Consider the following 17,604-nt stretch of genomic DNA (forward strand, 5'->3'; position numbering starts at 1 on the left):
TACAGTAATATAATTTGAAATTAAGTGTGTACCTCTGTCAGTTACAACCTCCTTAGGGAATCCCACCGTGGAAAAAATTCACAAGAGGGACCTTGCCACCATAGGAGCTACAGTGGTTCTAAGGGGAATGGCTCCTGGGTACATAGTGGCATGGTGCACCATCAAAGGGAACCCCCGCCACTGGAAGTGGCATCAGGGAGGGGCTTTGTTCTGCCACCTGCCTTACCACTGGCTTGGCAAGTGGCACAGGAGCGACAAGTGAGACCAGTGAAGGTGAGGGACAAGCCTGTCCCACGTCTTACTTTGGCCTAGGTGTCCTGTCAGGGGAATTTCATGTGCAAGGGTGAGTAGGAAGCCCCTAAACTTCAGAGGTATAACCAACCTCCTGGTAGCACCAGGCTTGGGGTCTCTACCCACTGAATAAAGGAGTTCCACATCCCACTAGATCATGTGGGACCCACTGACATTCCCAGCAGCCTCAGCAGCAGCTTGTTGTCTGAGGGGTTCAAGATAGGGGCAGGTTTGTGCTCCAAACTCAAGTTTGCCCTAAAAGGGCCCCCTGTATCCAAAAACTCAACCGGATAAGGCTCAAGCTCATCTGGGATAGTTCCTTTAAAGGGAAGAAGGCACAGCTTTACCCCACCTGCTCCTTCTCTTGGAGGGTGTCTGATCCATTGTTCCAGGATCCAGGGCCTGTTCAGTGGATGTCAGTTTGACTTGTGACCTAGTCACAGCAAACACATCTGCAGAGATGCCCAACATTGCTGCATGAGTCCTAAATTCAACCTCGGCCCAGGGTGAAGTTTCCAAATCATTGCCCAACAAACAATCTACTTGTAGGTCTGAACTTACCACAACCTTCTTAGGGCCAGCTACCCCTCCCCGGCAGAAATTTGCAATTGCCAAGGAATGGTCAGTCCTGATATTGTTTGCATTGGTCACTTGGTACATCTCACCAAGTATGTACTGTCCAGGAGAGACACGTTTTCTGTCACCATGGTGACACTGGCCCCTGTTCCCTGTAGGCCCTTGCCTCTGTTGCATTGATCAAAGGCTGTTGTCGGGACCTACAACCAGGTAAGCCATTAAGTGCCCAAAGGAAAATGTTGGGAATATTCAGGGGACTCTCCCAGGGGAGGGTCTGGGCAGGGGGAGGTTACTCCCATGTCCTTTGTCCAGTTAGGCGCCAGAGCGGGAGCCAACAGCTTCCAGGACTGGTTTGAACTGGACTATGCAAAGGGACACCAAATATGCCCCAGTGCAGACTTTCAGGCGCTGGCAAGCACACCCACACAGCCCTAATACACTAAATCCTGTCTGAGAGGTGGTCACACTACCCTGCGACAGGATGCTTATTGTTCTGCTTTCCCCTGCTTGAGCTTGGCTCAGCAGCAGGAGGGCAGAAATGTGTATTTGGTCGGCTGCAATTATTTTGTGCTGTCCTGGACTAGAAGGTTGGTACCAGGTGTACTGAAAGCCTAACGGAGAGCTCTTCCAGTCCTTGGAATCATACCTCCCACACCATTTACGGTGTGGGGGATGATTCCAACATGTTTCATATCAAACATTATAGGATTTGTTGCAGCCGTTTTCGAGATTGTTATTGTGATGTTACGTGATGCCCCTCTATACAGTATGTGGCTGCTTCACTGACAACCCGGGAGGATTTACTCCGTAGGCTGAAGGGGTGCCCTGGTCATGCAGGGGCACCCTCTCACTTAGAACCCAGCACCCTGCCGTCAGGATTGTAAACACCTGCTAGAGGATTGACTTATAGGTTTTAAGTGAGATGACCCTTAGGTACAGTAAACCTATATCTTTCGTAAATGGTGCGTGCACCAACTTACACAGGCTGCAATGGCAGGTCTGTAGTTCCATTTTGAATGGTCTCTCATGGATGGCACAAGACATGCTGCAACCCATGGGAGACCTCTGGGGTACCTTTGCTCTAGGTACATGGGTATCATATACTAGGGACTGACAAGGGTACCCCAGTATCCAATCTGGGGTGTACCTAAGTACATAACACAACAGTTTATGGAGAAAGCAGATAGACTGAGGTCCTGATTAGCAGGATCCCATTCAGACTAGTCAAACAAAGCATCACATCAAGCAAAAAGAATGGGTAACCATAAGAAGCAAATCCTACTTTCCTACAATCATCCATGTGATCACCCATTGGTAAATCTTAAACATACCATTTCACCCACAGACTTTTGAGATTCTGCAATATAATTATTGGAGCTTATTGTGAGCCCACGGTGGTGGCTTGGTACCAGATCCAATTACTTACTTCTTCTTCCACCATAATGTCAAAATCTGGGAGCCAGACCTTCTCTCACTTAAGCCTTTGCTTTTTCTTGTTCCTAGGCGACTCTTGCAACCTAGCTTCACTAGGTCTGTATATATATATATATATACCTCACACTTTATACACGTTAACCAACACGCCATAGGGTGAATCGAATAGTAAAATGCAATTTAAGGGGCTTAAAGTTAATACACAAAAGAAAATATTACAACACTTGTGGTTTTGATGTTAGGGAAGCACAGTAATTAGTAAATCTCATATATAGGCACAGAATATGTAAACTGAATAAACTACTAAATGAAATAAAATGGAAATAATGAGGTAAGTGCATGCAAAACAAGGAATAAAAACATAGTAAGGCAGAATGATTGTCAAACCTTAGTGAAAAAATTGCATTGCTAATTTTCGAGTATGTTGTTTATGTTTATAATACCATGTGATCATATCTACTGATTTAACATGTTTGGGCCCCCGGCCGTCTGACGTCACAGTGGGCGTGTGCCGAGGACGGCCGGTGGCCGTCCGAAACACGCCCACTCAATAAATCATCCACACTGCGGCGGAATTCGCGCCGCGGTCAACGGGTTAAAGAAAGTGCAGTAATATGACTTGTTGTGTGAACAAGGCAGGGGATCCTGCCAAAATGCGTTACGGCCCATATATAAAACAATAAACTTACCTGAAGACTGAGACTGCGGTGTCGGCGTCTGGCTGAAATACTTTACTTTGTGTGCCGGAATTGGTTGTGGATATATATATATATATATATATATATATATATATATATATATATATATATATATATATATATATATATTCACTGAAAAAACCATAGGTTTCAGGCCTTATATAGTTAGGAATTAGCTTTTAAAAAACCTTTGAAATTCACTCAAAAAATTAGAAGTTTTAGGGGTGTTATAGTTAGCTGGACATTTCACTCATACAAAACCATTGAAATTGCTCCTATATAGTTAGTTGTACTAACTATATTTCGCGCACCCGCAATCCATTGCTGATGATGTCACATATTAGATCATTCATGACATGGTCAGTGACATCACTGATGACATCTCAAATGACATCACTGATGACATCACTGATGACATCAGCAAGTGAATGTGGTTTGCTTCGTTATTTAAATATGCATTATATATATAGCAATTTGCATTGAAGAATGAGTGGATATATATAAATAAATATTTGAATGGAGGATTTACTAGCAGTGTAATTCCCTGTTTACTTGACCAATTTATAGTGTCTCACTAAATATAGTGGATAGTGACTAAACTGTGTGAATATCTGTATCACTTTGTCAATTGTTGTGTAAACTGATTCTACAGTTGGTTACTAGCTATGTGAAAGTCTATATTAGTTATTGATTAGTTAACTGAGTATTTGTATGGGAGTGTGAAAGTGTGTGTGGTTCAGTGGGGGGGGTGTGACTGTCCAAAGATGTGTGAATAGTTGATTCAGTAGATATATGAAGTTAAAACTACATGTTCTAACAGTTTGGGTGAGTGAATCTCTTTATGGGTGTGTTGATGAGCAAATATATTTCTCAATGGTACATGTCCAACAAACTAGAAAAATAAAAGGCAGTGTATGTGTCAGTTGTTGTATATAAATAAGTATACATAAGACTCAATGATTGTGTGAGTGACTGTAGGGATAACTGTATACTTGTAATAATGATTTTATAATTCACTAAGTATGACTTACTATCTAAATGAATAGATGAAGTGGTGTTTGTATAAGTGTTTTGCTAAGTAAATATGATCCATTGTTTGCATAAGTGAATAGGATGACTTCATATGTGAATAGGATGTGTGCTGTTGTTTAATGTCGATATAGGTGTATAAGTATTTTTGATAGTGTTCTATTGTTCATTTACAGCATGTATGAGTGAATCTACAGATAAGTGATTAGTGTGTATACATCTATGAATCACTGAGTGGATTTTTAGATACTTGTATTGCTGTGACAATGGATTCAAATATGATACTCTGTATTTTACAAAGAGTGATGAAAGATTTTAATAGTGTATGAAAAGGTGTATGTGATTGTCACGTGGATGATGTCATCAGTGATGTCATCAGTGATGTCATTTGAGATGTCATCAGTGATGTCACTGACCATGTCATGAATGATCTAATATGTGACATCATCAGCAGTGGATTGCGGGTGCGCGAAATATAGTTAGTACAACTAACTATATAGGAGCAATTTCAATGGTTTTGTATGAGTGAAATGTCCAGCTAACTATAACACCCCTAAAACTTATAGTTTTTTGAGTGAATTTCAAAGGTTTTTTAAAAACTAATTCCTAACTATATAAGGCCTGAAACCTATGGTTTTTTCAGTGAATTTAAAAGGTTTTTTAAATGCTAATTCCTAACTATATAAGGCCTGAAACCTATGGTTTTTTCAGTGAATTTAAAAGGTTTTTTAAATGCTAATTCCTAACTATATAAGGCCTGAAACCTATGGTTTTTTCAGTAAATTTGCAAGGTTTTCTGAATGCTAATTCCTAACTATATAAGGCCTGAAACCTATGTTTTTTTAAGTGAATTTGCAAGGTTTTTTAAATGCTAATTCCTAACTATATAAGGCCTGAAACCTATGGTTTTTTAATTGAATTTCGAAGGTTTTTTAAATGACAATTTTTAAATGTATTAATTATTTTTTTTTATACTGATTTACTACATTTTTGCAGGCAGGCGTACAGAGGGCACGCCCCCTTTTTACAACACTCTGCAGCGCAACCCCTGGCGCGTTTGCAGAGGAGAAACTAATTCCCCTGCATACTGGGGGTCCCTGGGGGTCAACTAGCCCACCAGGAGCTTCCAGTATAAGCCAGGGAGCTGCATTACAGAGAGGTGTAATGAGGCCACACCCTTTTTTACACCTCTCTGCAACGCAGCCCCCGGGCGTGTTTGCAGAGGGGGAACTAATTCCCCTTGCATACTGGGGGTCCCTGGGGGCCAACTAGCCCACCTGGAACTTGCAGTATGCGCCAGGGGGCTGCATTGCAGAGAGGTGTAATGAGGCCACACCCTTTTCTACACCTCTCTGCAGCGCAACTCCTGGCGTGTTTGCAGAATAGAAATAATTCCCCTTGCATACTGGGGGTCCCTGGGGGCCAAGTAGCCCACCAGGAGCCTCCAGTATGCGCCATGGGGTGGAAAACACGCAAAGGGAGCAGGGTAGAAGCACCCTGACCCCCTAGGCCTGCGTACCCCGCGATGTTTAAAAAATAAATATATATTTTTTGGGCCTGGGGGGTCCTTGTGGGACTCCCTGAGCAGGCCTAGGGGGTCAGGGTGCTTCTACCCTGCCCCCTTTTTGAGTTCTACACGTTTGTTTTTCTGCTTTCCTGTGCCTCAGTCTACCGAGATACAAGATGACTGCCAACAATTTCTGTTTTGGAGTGCTGACAGACAATGGCAGCCAATCAGAATGCAGCTCGTACTCTGGAAGGTACAGAGTACAGTAAGCTTAAAGTAAGCTTATATAGATATATAAAGGTTTTCAAATTCAATTTTCTCAACAACTACTGGAGGGATTTATACCATTTAAAAAAAAGGCCGTACTGCGTACCAGTCCCTACCATTTTGCCAAGTTTGGTGTAATTCCGTTCAGCGGTTCGGGCTGTAGCCGTGTCTAATCGTCCTATGGAAAATAACATGGGGAAAACACGTTTTGGGACCCCCCTTTTTTCTCAGCCCCCACTTGACGAATCCCCCCAAAAATTTCAGGGAAGGAGCAGAGTGGAGCGGGCCATCTTCTTTGAGAAATTCGCGGAGATTTATCAACCGGCGCCAAAGTTATTCCCAATAGAATGTTGTGATTTCCTATGGAAACGAGGTCCTAACTACATATACCTACTGGCGACTGCCAGTAGGTAATATATATATATGTATGTATGTATGTATGTATATATATATGTATGTGTGTATGTATGTATGTATGTGTATATATATATATATATATATATATATATATATATATATATATATATATATATATCCCGTATTTTCCGGCGTATAAGACGACTTTTTAACCCCTTAAAATGTTCTGGAAAGTCGGGGGTCGTCTTATACGCCGGGTGCCAAATTTGACGGTATGTTTTCATGCGTTTTTTACATAGCGCGGACTTTACCCGAAGGTGTCAGAGCGCTTTACAGTAGGAACAGTATTGATACAAGAGGAACAATTACAAATGAACAAATTACAAAAGCAAACGTTAAGTTACATGGATCAAAAGTGACAATAGTGAGCAACCAAAATACATGAGGTAGCAATCGGTACATTCCTGGAGAAAAAAGTGATAAGTGTGCAGGTTACAAAAGCGTACAAAGTACGAGCCAACTATGCAGGACTGCGTTGGACTGCGCTGGAAGTGGGGGTAGTCTTATACGGCGTGTATAGCACGAAAGCTACATTTTATCAAGCAAAGTAGGGGGTCGTCTAATACGCCGGGTCGTCTTATACGCCGGAAAATACGATATATATATATATATATATATATATATATATATATATATATATATATATATATATATATATATATATATATATATATATATATATATATATATATATATATATACCTATCTTTTTTATTTTGGTTTTCAACAGCCTGCCAGCATAACGTTTCAGCCTACCCAGAGGCCTTGGTCACACAACGCCCTATGAGAAGCAAGCAGCATTTAAAGTGCAAAGTGCTAAGGAAGCTATCACGCAATTGGTTAACACTGAAACCAGTTACATGGGCACTGAAAAAATACTTACAGGTTTACTCAAATGTTAAAAGAACCGCATTATTGTAAGTATAGACTGCACATAAAAACCCATTTTAAAAAAAAAGAGCATTTGAGCATTTTTTTATAAAAAGACTTAATGTTTGGAAAAATTAAATACATTTATATTTTTTTTAAATAAATGTCCTACATGTGCAAATTTGATGCATCTGTGCAAAATAGAGCAGTGTGCAAAACAATGAAACCCAAGTGGGTTAATTTCTATCAGAGCCCCTAGTCCATGATATTAGAGGCCCCTGCGCCCATATCGTATTTCAGTGCAAACAAATGTGAAAAATAGTGCAAAACGTGTGCAGAATAGATAAAAAACCTGAAAGAGCAAACTCTTATTTTAAAAATCCATCATAAAAACAGATAATTTAAAAACAATGTGATGTACGAGAGAGATAGCATAGCACCAGTGCCCATCCCAAAGTCAAATTGTCAAAACAGTGGGGAATGTCCAATCCTATACAGCTCACAATGGTGCTGCTGTTCTTGGGGGTTCTAACTAGAGACAGGTATAAAAGTCTTCACTGGCGTTCAGGCCTAGCGGCGACTTACAGTCTAATTCCACAATGTACCTCGTTTCTAGTGCTTGTAGGACAGCCTCACGGGTTCCTCTCCTTCTAAGGGGAGAAACAGCATCCATGACAAAGTATTGTAACAGTTGACTCTTATTTTCATGATGGCCTTTGAAGTAACGTGCGACTGGGTAGGCGGAGTCACTAGTTTTGATAGCCCTGATGTGCTGGAGTATCCGTTTCTGGACCTGCAATTTGGTACTCCCAACATATTGCCGGCCACACGGACACTCCAGCACATACACCGCAAACTCAGTCTTGCACGTCAGCTGTTTGTGGATGACATGGGGGATATCAGAAAAAGGTATGTTATACTCAGTTCTGCTCACCCCGTGTTTGCAGGCTTTACAAGAAGAGCACTTTCTAAATCTCTTACTGGCCTGCAACCAGGTTGTATTTGTTGCTACCTCAGGGCTAGACTTAACCAGAGCATCGCTCATAGAGCGTGCTTTCCTGAAAAAGATTTTAGGATTGACTGACATCTGATCCTCTATAACAGGGTCATTCAGCACCAAGTTCCAATTCCTGTTGATGATCTTACGGAGAGCTTGATGCTGTCTGTTATATGTCAATATAAGCCTAGCTGGCTGGATGGCTGTATTAGGGTCTGCTACCAAAGTTATTTTGTATAGCAGGGCCTCATTTCTAGGGATGAGATTCGTTTTACAGATAGCCGTGTCTACTGCTGTAGCTGTATACCCTCTGGCTAAGAATCGTACTTTGCTGGCCTCCTGAGCTAGCTTACATTGGGAGTCCGTGCTGCAAATGAGTCTGATACGCAGCATCTCCCCATAGGGGATACTGCGTATCAGATGAGCCGGATGATGGCTCTTGGCATGCAGCACTGTGTTGCCTGCCGTTGGTTTCCTATACAATCCCCGTCTCTAGTTTGTTGTGTCTAGCAACAACTTCCACATCTAAAAAATAAACATGCTCCTGACTGATGTTAGAAGTGAAAACAAGATTCAATGCATTGTTGTTAATCAAGTCAATGAAATCCAAAGCCTGCTGCTTTGTACCACGCCATATTAAAAATATGTCGTCAATATAACGGTACCAATGCACCAGAAGTTCAATAAAAATATCATGATAGGTACCATGGAGGACCTGCTCCTCCCAGTAGCCCATATGCAAACAGGCATAACTGGGAGAAAAGCAGGCCCCCATAGCAACACCCCTGATCTGCTGAGAATACTGATTGTTGAACATGAAAAAGTTGTTATGTAGGCAGTAGGAGATCATGGCTAACAACATCTTATTGTGTTCTGACATTTGGATAGGTCTATTTCCCAAATAAAACGGAATAGCCCTCAGCCCATCAAGGTGATGGATGCTAGTATATAAGGCTGAAACATCCAATGTTATGAGCCAACATTCTGATTCCCATGCTACACCATCTAGTTTCCTCACAAAGTCACCAGAATCTTGTACATAGGATGGCAAAGCCTTGACAAATTCTTGGAGGAAATAGTCAATATACATGTTGGTATTTTCCAACAGTCCACTGCGTGCAGAGATGATAGGTCTGCCTGGGGGTTTCTCAGGGATCTTGTGGACTTTGGGGATCAGGTAGAAGACGGGAATTACTGGATGTTCACTTTTGAGGAATCTGAATTTGTCCTGACTCAGTAACCCCGAACTTTTCCAACCTACCAGTTGCGTGTAAAACTCTGCCTGTGCTTTTCTAACAGTGCAAACATCACACCGTTTGTAACAGAGTACGTCATTCAACTGAAGGTAAGCCTCCTCCATGTAAAGAGAGCGCTGCCAAAGAACAACATTACCCCCTTTGTCTGATTGGCGGATGATGATGTTGTTATCCTTCTGTAGTTTTTTGACCATATTCGCATAGCAGTTGTTTTGTGCTGAATATTTGCGCTTCTCTCTTAATGTCGTTCCATAGAGATTCTTAATCCCCATGGTAGCCAGTTCATGAAAGATATCGATGTTGTAATGCAACATTAGTGGGGTGAAGGTAGATTTGGTTTTAAATTTAGTGTAGCCCGGAGTGTTTAAAACCAAATGTTCTTCTGAAGAGCCTGAACTGGGGATTTCATTGCGCAGTGCTTCCAAATCCTGTATCAGTTCTAAATCATTAACATTTAGGCCAGGTAACATGTTAGTTGATGATGTCAGATGCGCTTTGGGCTGGAATTTGTTGCACATAAAATGTTTCTGTAACTTCAACTTGCGAATGTATTTGTAAAGATTAATCCTGGTCTTTGCATAATTGAAGCTATATATATATATATTTAATGACCTCTATGTTTTATTAACAAATGTTTTAGCTTTTGGTGAAGGCGCTCACCCTTGTTTGCCCGTTTGACTTATTCCGGTTGCCTTTTTCTTCACCACCTTGGTGTCTGTTACGAAGATGATCTTTTCTCTTAATTGATCGTTTGCTGCTAGTAGATTGCTTTATGAGAGAATAGCTGTCTCTTGTTGGCATGTGTGGTAACCACCTGAGCTTCGAGGGACCGGCAGAGATTGCGATGAAAAGACAATTCCACATTGAGTAAGCAGTACACAATGACTGTCCCGAAAATGGTGGGCTGCGTCTCAGCTTTATTAGGGGTGCATACACAAGGACGCACCATACTCTGTCAAACTGAGGACACAGTCCTTAATGCGATAGATATACAGACAGCCTTGATAATACTGAGGGGAAAAGCTTGCATGGTGTCCCCATGTGGATGCTGCATGAGGTTGTAGGCATAGGAAAGCAACTGATCTGACTGGAACGTGAAAAAGTAGGCCAGAGCTGATCTGCATTTTGAGTACAGGATGAGACTGGGACAGAAAGTAGGCTACAGCACCAAAAGAACCGTGGCCCCCATTAATGAATCCGATAGCTAAAAAGTGGCTCAAATTTGCTAATTGATTCAGTATTGAACTTGTAAAGGCCTGATGTATTTGTGCTTTCTGCAGGCGTATATTGCATTAGTACCAGGGAAATCAACAGTAAAAACTGACCCACCAAACCATACATCATGCCCACAAACAGCCAAAACCCAACCTACACATTGACGTTTCAGACCTTCCCTTCTGCCAGATCGCCCTATTAGCAAGTCTGATCCTGTTGAAGTGGCATAAGTTGGTCTGAGAAGGAGATGGATGAGAAACAAAAACAATGCCACAACCTTTGCCACCACCACCCCCTGCACACCAAATGATGAAGTGCCTATAGGTAGATGCAAATGGGAGGGAGTAAGCGGGGAAATGTTAATACAAAGATATCTGTAACAACAGCATGCAGCCACTAAGCTATCTTAATTAGACTACAAACCTGAGGTCTAACATTACATGTCAGGGAATTCTGATCCTTTATCTGATACTTTCCACAAATTCTACGGGATTCAGATAGAGGGAAGCTAATGCTGCAGCGGGGAGCATATAATGTAAGAGACAACTTCAAATGCTTAAACACTGTGTCCCAAGTGTGCAAGTACCACACATAAGACCTGACAGGGGCATGAAGCTCCAACGCTGTGCCTTGACTGGATCAGTGTGGTCATCATCCCAGGCAGCCAGTGATTTAGGAGAGATGAAAATGTGGCGAGTCTCTAAAAGGGGCATTGACAAAGAAGTGTAATGAGGAAGCGATTCCAATCAGCTTGGCCTCCCTAGTTATGAGTGTGACTTAAAACATGATAACGAAAGCCTGTCCTTTACATAGCATTCAACCTGGTCAGTATGTGGGTGACTCTTTGTGAGTTGTATGTTATTGCATAAAGATATTTACCAGAACACCAGCTATAAACTGAAAAAAACAAGCTTTATGCTGAGTTTTGTTTCCGAATTTATTTTTAGTATCTTTTGGCATATTATTTAGCTTTTTTGATAAATACACAAGAAAAGTAAACATTTATTTTGAAAGAAAAACAGAAACTTTGCCTTGATGTGCATGGAGTTTTCTCCCTGCACTTGGAACTTGTCAGGAATCCGGTTCATTGTTTGCATGACTTTGAATGCTGAGCTTGCAATGCAGGAGTTTGAAGGTTCCTCTTCGCGATGGAAGGAGGACTAGTGGCGGTCGTGGTGATGGATCAGACTGACTTCCAGATACCCCACGGGTTCTGCCATTATTCCTACAAAAGTGCTTTTACGATGCCCCTTCTTTTCCCTCAAAGCCTGGCAACTGTTTATTGTTTTGCACCTTTTCACAGGACATTTTAGTTTTGCTAAATGGCCTCTCCAATCTCTCCAATTTTGTTCCCCTCAGGCTTATGACTAGTAATTTTGATATCAGAAAGGGTGTGCGCCAAGGCTGCATTCTAGCCCCCTTTCTTTTAAATTTCTATATCAACGATCTAGATAGCGACCTGCAGAATATCCATGCCGACTGCCCTAGAGTCGGAAGGCGGGGTATTCCTGTTCTTTTATATGCAGATGATGCGGTTTTAATTTCTAGAACTGAGAGGGGACTCCAAGCTCTACTTAATGCTTTTAAACTGTTTATATCACACAGAGACTTATTGGTCAATAATTCCAAATCATATATAATTCAAATTGGCCAACAGCCAAGTAGAAACTTCCTGTTCAAGCTGGATGATGTAGTGATCCCTGTATTGAAATCATTCTCGTACCTTGGGGTCATTTTCGATAACAAACTCAGTTGGGGTCCACATCTTGTCAAGAAGAAAGGCGAATTGGCCAGGGTGAATGCCTCTATTTTTAATTTTGCAGCAAAGCTTGGGAAAAACCCACCAGTGCCATGATGAAACTTTATAATGCGAAATCAGTGGCAACTGCTGTTTATGGAAGTGAACTGTGGGGTTATGTTGTGGGGGAGCAGTTACAGACTGCTGAAAACTTTTTCATGAAGCGCCTCTTGTGTGTCCCAGCTGGAACCTCTAATTTTACAGTATATGAAGAGCTGGGGGCACATTATTTAAGCGACATTTTTTCTTTACGCCCGCTGATATGCTGGCTAAATTTATGGTTAAATGAGGACATTCCATTGACTCACTTGATCATGAAAGACTTTTTGTCCCAGGACAACGCAATGGGCACCCCATGGTTAAATTACTTGAAATCTAGCTTTTCCAGGCTCGGTCGTTTGGACCTGTTTGAAAACCCAAGTAGGATTGAAAAAAGGGACGTGGAGGTAATTAAACGGACCTTCCTTATGGACAGAAGTATGCAAAGAGAAGGTGTGGAGCTTCTCAAACCAACTGTTAGAAAATCTGTTATGCTTAATACATGTGAATCAATGGAGCCATACTTGACTGGCTCATTGACTTCACATGAGAAGTTCTTGTTAACAAGGTTTAGGTTAAACCTCTACCACCATTTGCTGATTAGACCAAAAAAGTGACATTTTAAATAAATCTGCTGCACCCTGTGGCTGCGACGGAAAGTCTCCAAAGGTTATGCTGCATTTTATATTTGTATGTAGATTTTTTGATTATCCACGCAAATGCTACCTGGTTGTTCTTTTAAAAAAACTTAATTTTAATCAAATCAGACCAGCCCTTATGTATCTACAGCTTCTGCATAAGGACAGCATTCTTCTTGTAACTGAATTTTTAAAGCTATGTATAAGGATGAGAAATTGTATGGATCAGTGATGGTCTTCTGTGTTGATTTATCTCTCTCCTGAATTTATTTCTTGTATGAAAATTACTGATCCCTGTATTTTCTGCACTTTACCGTATATTCATATATTTATTGTATTTTTAAATTGTATTGTTGCACATGTACTTTTATGGTTTGAATCAAAACCGAAATAAAGTCTCTATTGAATTGAATTGACTTCCTTAACCCCTGGGTCTCCCTCTGCTCCAAAGCTCTCTCTGTCTTTGCCTCCATCTTTGCCTCCTGGCGTGGTCTTGCCTCCCACAGTGACTTCAGGGGTGTAACACACGCCTGTGCGGTGCGGGGAAGGGAAATCCGTCATGCGGCCCCTAATCCTTTAGGGGAATCCCTTCTTCCCACGGCCAATGAATACTAGTGAAATATGGAAGGCTTTAGGGTCACTTATCAAGTTCTGCAGGGGTGGGGGGGAGCCACCATTTTGTGTTTCTCTACTGAGCAACTTTGTGTAGGTCGGTGGAAGGCGTCTCATGGTAAGCAAATAGCAGCTGATTTCAGCACTGGCGCTAGGGAAAGGAGAGGAGACCAGGGAACCCCAGCTGACTCTCCACCAATGGAAATCCTACATTTCCCCCACCTCTATATAAGATGCGGGAACCTTGAGTTTGGCTCACACACAATATAAATTATTCCAGTAGTTCTATATTTCTCACAACAACATTTCTACATTTCGTGAATATTATTTGGACACAATACAGTATAAAAGAAACTTACTAATTCTTTCTTTTTCCTCGATTTCATTCAGCTTTACTCTCTGGATCACTTACATTTTCGCTCACATTCTTTTGTACTCTTTTCACTACCCGATCTTGGCAAGCTTTGATTGGAATGAGAAGGTTACGGTTTCTCTGCTGCTCCATTCATAGATTTCCTCTCTGGAAATGACTAGTTCCTCGACTACCAGTGCTTTCAGTCATTTAGACTCAATGAGACAATAATGGTTTCATCACTACCAGAGGCACTCTGGCCTATTGTCTCAAGAAGAAGTCTCCCATCTAATTATCTAGTTAACGAAAACATAGATTCCGCAGAGTCGGGGACATTAAACCCACCTAGAGTTGGTGTCAGAAAGAATTTGAAAATCGACGAAAATAACTGAAAGATATCTATGTCGCTTGAAGTGAGCCCAAGGCCATTTAAAGACAAAGTCTCGTCCTGCCTTGGGTGTCAGCCATCTGATAAGTATTGAGTGACCCGCTGTACAATGCATAGCCATATCACCCAACGGCATGTCCCGGAGAGGCCGGCCCATGTCACTGTAGCTGGTAACAGGCAACAATCCTCCAGAAGTGTTCTCCAGTACTTGACTATGATCTAGAGGCCTCCAGATCTGGTCACAAAACTCTAGTTGTTGAATCCAGCCTGGACCGTGATTCAGAAGAGACCTCCAGGACTGGAAACAAAACCACGGATGTGACTTTCACGACACAACAATAGTCAAGTACCCCCCTAGAACTTAATGTCGCGAACAAGAACTCCTAAAATGTACGCCATAGCAGAGACCAACAGAATGGATGCAGTACATGTAGGAGGGTGGATACCTGACTATGGTTACCCCAGATTTTTTTGCCTTGTGTTTAGCTGGTTTTCGACTTAGTTGGCCTGGGACCCTGCTAACCAGGGCCCCAGGCTATCTGCTCTCTCTGTAAAATGGACTCCATGTACCCTAGGTACATACCTAATTGGCTATTGGGTCACTTTATGAGCCCCTGTACAGTGTACTATAGGTACCCAGGGCATAGGTGCATCCAAGGCCTACCAGGGGCTGCAGCATATGTATGTATGTATGTATGTATGTATTGCGACTTATATAGCGCACGTATCACCCGAAGGCATCAAGGCGCTTGCTTAGGGAACCCGTCCTGGTATTCCCCTGTGAGATACCCCGGCAGGGTCTCCACAAGGTGAAAGCCAGGCATCCCACCGCGAGGGGCCGTAGTGGAGATTAAGCAAGCTATTGCCCAGAGTCGCAGAGTGTGACCCCGTGAGTCGAGTAGGCACCGGAGCGAGAATTGTCGAGTCTGTGGAATTTTTTGAGCCCGAGACCCGCCGAGGCGGGGAATCGAACCCTGGTCCACGGCCGATCTCAGCTTCCGGGTCTGCCGCCTCTAACCACTGAGCCACGCTTCTCCATATCTTTTGCCACCCCTGGCTGGCCATCCAAACTGACACAACTGGCTGATCACTCAGCTGGGGCAAGGTCGTGTAATCACCCCTTGCTTAGATATAGTATACCTATATCTAAACCTATATCTGGACACATATAAACCTGTGAGCCACTCCTATGGAAGGCCTCATCAATTCTGGAGGCAGAGTGCGTGGTTTAATGTGAGATGGAGTTCTAGCATGAGCTGAGCCTGTCTGCAGCCGTCGAGAACAAATCCCTAAGCTGTTTCTGGATAATGCCATACCATATACTATTAAGTGCATTATAATCCTCGCGGTTATATAGCAACTTTGGTTTGGCTTTATCAAAACATGTCGTGTAAGGTGTCATACGATTTGGAATACTATCCCCTCGCCAGTTCTGGCGACGGGGATAGCATTCCACCCCTCTAGAGGGAGAAGACATGTTACTTTACTGAAATGCGGTTAATTTCTAAAAGGGCCTCAGATCCACAAAATGGATGCTTCTGCCACAGACACAAGTCTGACCCCCTGAAGCTGACCGAAACTCAGCCAAAGGGGCCTGGACAAAGGGTTTCCTGTCGCAGGGAGGTGTCACACCCCCCCAGACAGGAGATAGTGGATTGTAGCAGGGAGGTTTGAAAGAAACCAGACACTGCATGGGGAGCACAAGGCTGCCCCTTGCATAATCCGGTCAAACCGGTTCTGGGGCACACCAGCCCCAGTCCCAGCGCGGCCTGGATCAAAGGAAAGGGGTGTATCCACCCCCTTCCTGGGTCCCACCCATAGGAGGGGACCTAGCAGGTAATCCAGCCCCCCAGATTCGAATAAGAGTGGGAGCAGTGCCAATGCACTTCAGATTATCCTGATGAAACGAAACTCTGGACCCTTCGACATCCTACTCAACGTAGAAGACTGAAGAATCTCCCTTGTGGTCAAGGAGTGACCACCCTGTGCAAACAGGCACCATCCAGCACCTCGACGTCTGATTTGTTGCAGTTCCCGCCGGAACTCGAGCGACAGAGATCGACGAGATCTAGCTTGCCAGCCTTCTAACAGCCCGATCCACAGTCCCTGCAGAGCTGAGACCCGTGGAGGCGACCGGAAGCGTGGGGCACGCCATCTTGGAAAGACCACGAGACGCTGACCGTGCAGCCCACGAGTGACCCTCGAAGCTGTACACCGGGGTTTGAGAAGCCCCAACCTTGAGCCACTCTTGCACTGAAGTTCACCCCTCTACACTTGACGAGTGCTGCGTGGGGCCCTTCTGCTTCTTTTGGCTCAACGCGTTGGCCCGGTCACTTGCCAGCCGGCTTATGGCCCCTGTGCAGATGAAACTTGAAATAAGACTTGTGATTCTGGTTGCTCCAGACTTGCACCAGCTCCCCTGAAAAGGAGCCCCCACTCTGACCCTCCTGGTCCGAGTGAGAAGCAATCTTCCTGTTCCGCGTGGGTTGCTTTTGCCAAGTGTTGTTTGCTCCAATCTTGAAGCCAACAGCGCCGACGGCGAGAGCCTACGTGGGACAGATCGTGACCTGCTCCTGGATGTCGCAGATGCCCCAGAGCCCACGTGACAGCGGAGAGAAGCTCCTCGACAACCACCTGATTGCGCCCGACATTGCCTGGTTCCGTCCTGGTTCCACCCTGGTCACTGCTGAGTGACCCAGACTCTGTCCCCTCTGCTTTCAGGTACTTTTCGACTTCGATCCACCCTTGGATCCCACCGGACACTTCTCCTTCACAGCGCCTGCAGCCTCTTCAGCTTCAAGCACCAAGAACCAGCGTGACGAAACCCGACACTACTTTGACTCTGTGCACCCGCTTCCTGTGGGTGAGGTAACATTGCAACGCCGGTGTTCCCACACTGGTACACACCTCTAGGGTCTGTGTCTTAAGTTTTGTCCTTCTAGGTTCAGCGGAAGTATCCTTAAACTCTATTTGTGTAACTTTTACGCACCATTGACTAACATTTGTGCATGCGTGCGCTTTCAGCGCTGCACCCGAATCCCGCGGGCTTTTCCCGACTTCAGCATTGCTTGTCCCGTCTGCTCCCAGCGATTCCCTAGGCCCTAGGCCTAACCACTGTTCGATTGGTATCTCTTATACCACTTGTTTAGTATATGGTCTGAGTGGCCCCTCGCCCTCATCCATAATTGTGCAACTTTGTATGTTATACTGTGCTTTTGAT

General features: G+C 43.6%; 1 protein-coding gene across 2 annotated transcripts in view; it reads right to left on the reverse strand.

Annotated features, from left to right (window-relative positions):
- AGAP2 (ArfGAP with GTPase domain, ankyrin repeat and PH domain 2) overlaps positions 1–17,604 on the reverse strand; it is a 1,117,996-nt gene that overhangs the window by 775,542 nt on the left and 324,850 nt on the right. The gene's annotated exons all lie outside the window — the stretch shown is intronic.

The sequence above is a fragment of the Lissotriton helveticus genome, chromosome 1_1, assembly GCF_964261635.1.
Source record: "Lissotriton helveticus chromosome 1_1, aLisHel1.1, whole genome shotgun sequence".
Classification (NCBI taxonomy): Eukaryota; Metazoa; Chordata; class Amphibia; order Caudata; family Salamandridae; genus Lissotriton; species Lissotriton helveticus.